This window comes from Tupaia chinensis, unplaced genomic scaffold (genome assembly GCF_000334495.1).
Source record: "Tupaia chinensis unplaced genomic scaffold, TupChi_1.0 Scaffold000271_1, whole genome shotgun sequence".
NCBI classification, from domain to species: Eukaryota; Metazoa; Chordata; class Mammalia; order Scandentia; family Tupaiidae; genus Tupaia; species Tupaia belangeri.
Window position 1 is genome coordinate 2932290 of NW_006159752.1, and position 8437 is coordinate 2940726.

At 48.4% G+C, this 8437-nt stretch overlaps 1 protein-coding gene across 3 annotated transcripts in view; it reads left to right on the forward strand.

Moving 5' to 3' along the window:
- MTUS1 (microtubule associated scaffold protein 1) overlaps positions 1 to 8437 on the forward strand; it is a 192733-nt gene that overhangs the window by 23935 nt on the left and 160361 nt on the right. The window contains exon 1 of one of the 3 annotated variants that reach the window (XM_027772350.1): positions 3467 to 3556. The exons of the other annotated variants lie outside the window; for them this stretch is intronic. The gene's annotated coding sequence lies outside the window, so the exon portion shown is untranslated. Of the gene's footprint in view, positions 1 to 3466; positions 3557 to 8437 lie in introns of those variants that run through there. 3 annotated transcript variants of the gene reach the window in all.

Here is an 8437-nt window from a genome sequence, read left to right on the forward strand (position 1 = left end):
TCCTTTGGTAACTTTTTGAAGCTCCTCATATGATGAAGCTAAATATGACTTCATTCTTTGTCTTTTCTTTCTAAGTTTTTGCCATCGGGTGTGTGTGCTGACTGGAGAGAGACAGAGATTGACAGAGACAGGGGAAGTGAGAAATCACCCCCAGAAGGGATGCCACACCACAGTCCCTTCTCCTCCATTCTCCTCTCAGGATTTTGGGCACGCATGCACCTGGGCACGCACCCAGCATGAGTTTCAAGCTCTTGGGTCTGGGACTTGAACCACAGTTGGCCACGTGGAAATCCAGTGCCTTAACCACCATGCCACCTGTTGGTCCCAGGATTACTTCATTCTTGAAAGTTTCTAATATTAAGAAAACGGTTGTTTAGGTTGGCAACTAAAACACCTTCATTTTTGTGACTGGCAGGGAATAGTGTATTTCTCAGCCGTAAATGCGGGATAAGTGGAATCACACTGCCATCTTGCCCGTAACAGCCAGGTTGCTAAGTTAGAATCCAGAAGAGGGTGTTAGTTCTGATCTAAATACTTTATACAGGGTTGAAATCATTTGGAGAAGAATGAATGAAAACTGGAGTTATTCACTTGGAAACAACCTTTGAGCTGTTGCTTTCTGGAGACTCGTTGAGTGAGCATGGGTGGGACACTTCTCCCACAGGAGGTGGAGGTCGGCGCTGCATTCAGCTCTGCGCTGAGCTGTCATGCCCACTGGTAGCCAGGGTCCTGGCTGTAGCCAGTGCAGGGTGTGCTGGTCCTACCTGGACCTCAGGTTGCCTTCAAGCGTAGAGTCAGCATATAATCGAGTTGCTGCTGTTGAGAATTTACTGCTGAGGGCTGCTGTTAAACATTTTGTGTTGATTGACCTCCATACCAACGATCTTAAAGGCTGTCCTGTTAGCTGTCGTGTTGGCAGCCAGACTCCGGGGCTGTTTTCAGGGAGCTGAAGGCTTTGAGTTAAACATATTAGCCTAAAATGCTAAACAAAGACCCATCAGGGAATTTGCAAATTCTTCTCAGAGCACAGTAACATACATATGGATATCTTTTTTCTTTTTCTTGTTTTTTAAATTGCCACTTTAATTTTGTCAACAAATTTCTCTTATTTTTTTTTTTATTCAAATGCATATATGTGAGAGAGTGGGGAGAGTGAGCCCCCTTCATGCTGCAGTCCCTTCTTCTCTAGTTCTTCATCCCCTCAGGGTCCTGGGCCTGTGCTTGCCTGGCTTGTTTTGCAAGCCTCCAGGGTTAGGACTCAAACCCTGGTTGGCCATGTGGGACCTGGCTTCCCTTGTACAGCTTAGAGGCTGCATTGGAGGGCCAGCTTGGTCATTTTTCTTTAATAAATAAATAAACCCCACCATCTGTTCATCCATGTCAGTTGAGGACAGATTCGGAGACCCTGGAGGTTCCTCCTTCCTGCACTCCCATCTAAGAAGTACGAGATGTTGCCAGCCGTGGAGCGGCGAGAATCTGTTCTGTTTGTAAGGGATGGGAGGGAATTTGGCAGGCCTCCCTGCTTCCCGAGATCCACGTTGTTTTCCTGCCACACTCCCACAGTAAGAGCGCCTCCTCCAGAGGGGATGGAGGTGAGGACACCTGCCTGGGAGAGGCATACTCATCCTCAGGCCAGAGCTTCCGCCAGGCAGGTGCCGGCCCCCGGAGCCTGTATCTGTGGGCCCTTCAGCCCCAATCAGACAGGCGGGTTCTCAAGTCCTGCAGTCCTGTGTGTTCTCATTGTTTTCACATCTTCCGTTAATGGTATTCACAGAGAGCACTTTTTTTTTTGTTTGTTTGTTTGTTTTGCTATAGAGCATGTGCACTCACCAGACAGACGGAGACAGAGAGACAGAAAGTGAGAAATCACCCCCCCAGGGGGGATGGCCATACCGCAATCCTTTCTCCTCCATTCTCCTCTCGGGATCTTGGGCATGCACGCACACGCGCCCTGTGTGAGTTTAAGCCACTGGGTCCAGGACACGAACTGAGGTCGACTACATGGGAGTCTAGCCACATAGCCATTATGCTAATTGCTGGTCCCAAATATTTTTGACACTGTAGATTTGTGGGTTCAGAACATGTATTACAGTTCTTCAAAGATCCCAAGTTGGGGTGAAAGGAACGAGAGTAGCTTTGGGAGGTCATGAGGCATTTCCTGGGAGGAAGGTGGAGTGGAGATACATAACGGCGTTTTCCTCTGTAGTTTTCGGTGTGCTCGCCCCTCAACTCACCATTGTTAAAGCTTTTACGCCTAGCTTTAGGTCCTTAGGCTTCATTTTACTGGTGGAGGGTAAAATCCAGCCAAACATCTATCTTGAAGTCACAACTGTTAGAATTCATGTCACTCCGTTTTTTCCCCCTCAGATATTTGCCATGTGACACATTTGCTCACGGGAGAGAAACAGGCAGAGAGGAGGTGAGAAACCACCCTCGGGGAATGGCCATGCTGCAGTCCCTTCCCTGCCATTCTCTCCTCGGGGTTTTGGTCATGCACACACATATGCGCGTCATGGTTTTTAAGCTGCCGCATCTGGGACTTGAATCGTGTTGAACCATGGTCAGCCATGTGGGAATCTAGTGCCTTAACCACTACGCCACCTGCTGGTCCCTACGCTTGTCTTTTATAGAGGTATCATAGTAGGTGTGTATAGTTTCATCATCAGATGTATGTGCTGTTTCTGGTTGTCCTCTTCCAGTTAGAAATGATACATGGTTCTTCACGTAAATTGCACGAGGGGACTGCTACGTTATCTTGGTAATTTTTTCATTTTTAAGACTAATTTTATTCATTGTCTTTTTTATTGAAGTTGAACAGAGAGAAGGAAAGTGAGAAAGCAAGCTGCCAGGTCTGGGACTCGAACCACCTTCAGTCATGTGGGAGTACAGCCGCCTTAACCACCATGCCAGCTGCTCGCCCTGGTATGCTATTCTTTATTTAAAGGGTGATTAAAACTTTGTTTGAATCATTTATCGATACTTTCCAAGGTCGGTTACACAAACGTGGAATCTCCGTTTCGCTAAAGGGTATGCCATTTCAAAAAGATAAGCTCACCTGTGAGTCGTTTCACATTTACTGCCACACGGGTTAGAATCCCTGCAGGCGTGGCCGGTCTCTTCCACCCTCGATTTAATGTGGTCAGGTCATAACACTGCGAGTCACATGTCGGACCGAGAGCCCAGCCCTGGGTTTGGCTGGCCGAGGGCTGTCCTTGGAGGGTGTTCTCTGCTGCAGCCGTCGGGAGACTCTTGCTGAGTTAGCAGAGCAGTTACTGCGACTCCTGGGACTCGCCTGGCTTCTGGAGGGGTTCTGGCTAAAGCTAGCCTGCCCTGTGGTCATCCAGGCCAAGTCAGGAATCAGAGGGGCCGCTGGCCTAAAAATAGTTGTCACTTAGAAGAAGCCCTGAGTGGCACGGAGCCACCACTGCCTCCTTGCTGCCAGAGGCTGACCACATTCGGAGGTGGAGAGGAGGTCGTGCGAGGAGGGTGTGTTGTCTGGAGACAGGTGCGAAGCTTGAGCAGGAGGGAGCTTTCTTCCTGGCTTGTGTAAGCAGAGGTAAGAGTTTTAGAACCTGATCTTAAAATTTTGGGGAAACAGAAAAGTAACTTATCGAGGTTATTTTTAGACTAGGCTGACTGGGATATATTTCTAGATGATTCCAGCTTGCAAGAAGCTCTTTTGTAGTTAATGTTAATCACAGAATGACCGAGAAATCCAAACAGTAACATGTCTTGTTTCCTCTACTGGGAACACAGAGCGAAGCATTGTTTGACAACTTGCAGACAATAGGACATTTAAACAAAGACCTATAGATTGCAATTTAAAATTTAGAGGGAGATTGCTCAACATTCTTAGTAGTAACTCTGGCTATGACATGGTGTACATTCTCTGTTGAAGTCCGGTAGGCTTCGAGGATGAAATTTCAGCTGGAGATTGAGACCCAAAATCATCTTTTCAGAATGGTGGCTGTCTCCTGTTAGGTGTAACACATTCAAAGCTTAGTATTTCTTTTAGATAATTCTTTTTTTTTTTTTTTTTGGAGAGGTTTTTTTCGCTATAGGGCGCGTGCGCTCGCCAGACAGACAGAGAGACAGAAAGCGAGAAATCATCCCCCAGGGGGGATGGCCACGCCGCAGTCCCTTCTCCTCCATTCTCCTCTCGGGATCTTGGGCACGCACGCACACGCGCCTGGCGTGAGTTTTAAGTCACCGGGTCCGGGACGCGAACCGCGGTCGACTACGTGGGAGTCCAGCGACATAGCCATTACGCTAACTGCTGGTTCCCTCTTTTAGATAATTCTTTGTTCTATTGATATTTTAGGTGATACCAGATCAGGACAGAAATCATGTAATTAAACTATCTGCTCAAAAGGCCAGGAGCACCCTTTTCACCCGAAGTCTTCAGGCTAATGGCAGAAGTGGATTAAATTGGAGGGGCAGTGCTCTGTCTCACAGGGTGGCCCTTGCTTTTCAGGAATTCTTCCACATCACCTCAAGGCTGACGGCTGAGTGTGAACAATGACATCTCATTTGGGGTGGCATAGAGGACTCTTGCTTTTGAAGAGGTTGCTTGTCACCTTGAACACAAAGGATAATTTGTTGCTAATAAATTATTGTGCCAGCACCCCCCATTCCCCTTTTAAAAACAGTGTTTGCTATCCCCCGATCCTCCTGTCTCATCTCCTCTGAGTAGCTGGGACTACAGTGCATGTCTCTGTAGGTGTTCAGCATGGGCAGGGAATCGAACCTGGGCCTCCCACATGGCCTCAGCTTGCCAAGCTGTAGCCTCTGTCATGCCCCATGCAGCTGGGCCAGTGGGCCCCTTTCTTGTTAAGCATGAGAGGAGGTCATTGCAAGGCGTGGAGTGGGGAGTGGTATGAGCCAAGTTACAGTTCAGAGGGGCCCTTCTGGCTGCCCCGCGGAGAGCGCCGTGTGAGGGGGAAGGAGGGGCTGATGACTTGCCCGTCAGGGACAGGGAGGGTCAGTGACTCCGTGGACCAAGACAAATGGGGCCTGTGGGTGTATTTTGAAGACAATACCTGCCTATTGGGGTGAGAGGGAGAGGGCGATGTCAGGTGACTCCTAGCTTTTCTGGCTGGCCCGACAGCTTGGGTGCATAGTGGGGTCTTTACTGAGAATGCGGCAGAAATTGGCAGGGGTCTAGCAGCCTGGAGTTGTCTTTCCGACATGAGAGTGAGGTGCCTGTTAAATATGTAAATAGAGATGTTGAATGTTCACTCAGTGGGAAAAGATGGGCCCGGGTTAGACACTTGCAGGAGTTACTGTAAAACAGAAGGTGTTTAAAGCAGGTTGTAAGTGCAGGAAGAGGAGTGAGCGAGGGGCCGCACCCTGCCCTGCTCTCAGAATGCTGAGGGTGGTTAGGGAAGGGTCCAGCAGGAGGATTTGCCAAGAGGAACCTGTGAGTTCTCTGAGGTCGCGTAGGGAGGGAGCCTTGAGCCTGAGCCCGTAGTGTGAAGTTTGTTTACCAAACCGGGAATGTTTGTGTTCACTCTTTTGGATATGTGTGTGTGTGATCCTCATTTAGAACCTGCTAAATCAGGACCAGCAGGTAGTGTAATGGCTATGTCGCTGGACTTCCCCATAGTCAACTGCGGTTCGAGTCTCGGACCCAGCAGCTTAAAACTCACCAAGGTCCCAAGAGGAGAATGGGGCAGAAGGGATTGTGGCATGGCCATCCTCCCTGGAGGATGACTTCTCGCTTTCTGTCTCTCTCTGCCTTTCTGGTGAGCAAACATGTCCTGTAGCAAAAACCTCTCAAAGAAAAAGGCATGAAGAGAGGACTCCACCCTCCTAAACTTCACCTTAATTTCTTCCAAAAGGACTCATTTTTCAACAGCACGAACATGAATGGGTGATTATAGTGGGCAGGGAATAGAACCCAGGCCTCCCCGTGGCTTCAGCGGGCTGAACTGCAGCCTCCATCATGCCTGTGAAGCGTCCTCTTAATACCTTCACAAGTGAACCCCAACACCTGAGCATTTGGGGGACACAGACAGGCACAAGGACAGACTCAGAGATATGTGCCCCTGTTCTCTTATGATATGGCACTCTGCATGGCCCCGGGGCCCCCACAGAAATGCCCTTGCCACCTGCGGTCTCTGGACCTTGGCCTCCGAGCCCTGAGCCAGATGCTCCTCTGTTCTCTTAGACTGTCCGGACTCAGGTCCTTTCTCTCGCTAGCTGCAGAGACTAAAACGTCAAGGTAAATTCAGCCAAAAATAAAAGCAAGTACAACAGATTTTTAAACACCAGAGTGATTTAGTTATCCTTAGGCAACCTAACTTCAGGGAAATCCATACATTCTGTTCTTTTTTTTTTTTTTTTTTTGGAGAGGTTTTTTTTAGGGCCGTTTTTGGAGAAGTTTTGCTATAGGGCACATGTGCTTGCTGTACAGAGAGAGACAGAGAGGCAGAGAGACAGAAAGCGAGAAATCACTCCCCCAGAGGGTGGCTACGCCGCAATCCCTTCTCCTCTATTCTCCTTTTGGGATCTTGGACACATGCACACACATGTCCAGAATGAGTTTTAAGGTGCTGGGTCAGGGACTTGAACTGCGGCCCACTATGTGGGAGTCCAGTGCTGTAGCCATTATGCCACTTGCTGGTCCCCATTCAGTTAGTTTTTAAAAACACTTGACAATGACAAGGACTCGGTACTCTTTGAGGGGTCCCTAACATCCAGTGCTTCTGTGTGTATCTGAGTAATTCCTGCAGAGCCGTGCTAAGCTCCTCATTCACTCACCAGGACTCTGTGTAGGACCCGTTCCTCCTCCGATCAAAACAGCCACACTTCCCAGTTTTCAGCAGCTGAGTTGCTCTCGGCTCTTGTTACGATGGTACGTGTCAGAAACCCTTCTGACCTTTGCCTCTTCACTCAGGTCTAAGCTACACATGGGACTTGCCAGCAACCTTCCCTGACGCCCACTCTCATAATAGCCATCTGAGGCCCCATGCCTTTTTTTAAAAAAAAAGATCTATTTATTTATTTGCCCTAGGGCACATGCACTTGTCAGAGAGAAACAGAGAGAGGGAAAGTGAAACATGCCTGGGGAGGGGGGGTTGTCCACACCCTAATCCCTTCTCCTTTATTCTCTTCTTGGGAATCTTGGCAAATATGCACTTGCACCTGTTGTGATTTCAAGGTACCAGGTCTGGGACTCGAACTGCCATCAGCCATGTGGGAGTCCAGTGCCTTCACTACCACGCCATCTGCTGGCTCAGTCCCCATGCTTTTCTACCCTTGGTTTATGTGGTTGTATCATTTCCTATTATGTTCACTCTGTACTCACTAATCCTTAACTGAGTGTTCGTAACCTTTAACTGACGGGTACTCAGTACATTTCATGAATGAATGAACGGCATGTGATATTTGCAAACAGATGCTTCAGAGGTGCCTAAGTAGCTTTGATTTGGGTTACTAGCTCAGTGCCATCTTTAAGTTTTTATGGAGGTAGAATGTATGTGTAACAAAATTCCCTCTTTTCAGGTATACGGTTCATTGAATTTTGACAAACACCCATAGTCCTGTAACTTCTAACCACAGTGGAAAAACAGAAGTTTCATCATTCCAGGAAGTTTTCCTGTGCCCCCGTTCAGTTCTCCTCACCTACTGCTGGGCAGTCCCTAATCCTGTTCCTTTAGATTGGCTGTTCTAGAGCGTTACGTACATGAGGTACACAGAGGTGGCCTTCTGTACTTGGCTGCGTTCCCATGGCGTCTGTATTTACGACAGAGCTGTGGTCTGTACATTCATTGTTTACCTTTTTATTGCGGAATGGCATTTCATTGTGTGGATTTACTGCAAATTGCGTTTTCAGATGGGTTGAAGAAAAGTTTTTTTTTTTTTTTTCTGAGAGGTTTTTGCTATAGGGCACGTGTGCTCGCCAGACAGACAGAGAGATACATAGAGACAGAAAGCAAGAAATCACCCCCCAGGGGGGATGGCCACGCCGCAATCCCTTCTCCTCCATTCTCCTCTCGGGATCTTGGGCATGCACGCACACGCGCCCGGCGTGAGTTTAAGCCACCGGGTCCGGGATGTGAACCCGTGGTCGACTACATGGGAGTCCAGCGACATAGCCATTACGCTAACTGCTGGCCCCAAGAAAAGTTTACTTTTGAGAGCGATAGGGAGACAGGTACCCTACGCAGGGTCTTCATGCCACAAGCCTCCAGGCGCACCCCGTGTGCTGAGGCCGGCTCTGAGTGTGAGTCTGAGCTCCCAAGTGATCCTCACACCTCACAGCAGCGTACCCGTGCCTGGCCCTGCCGGGTGTGTGTCTACTCATCGAGCAGTGATGATGTCTGGGTTATTTCTAGCCATTGGCAATTAGCTTTTTCTTCCTGTTTTCTTTCTTTCTTTCCTTTCCTTTTTTTTTTTTTTTTTTTTTTTTAAGAAAGAGTTTTTTTTTTAGGTC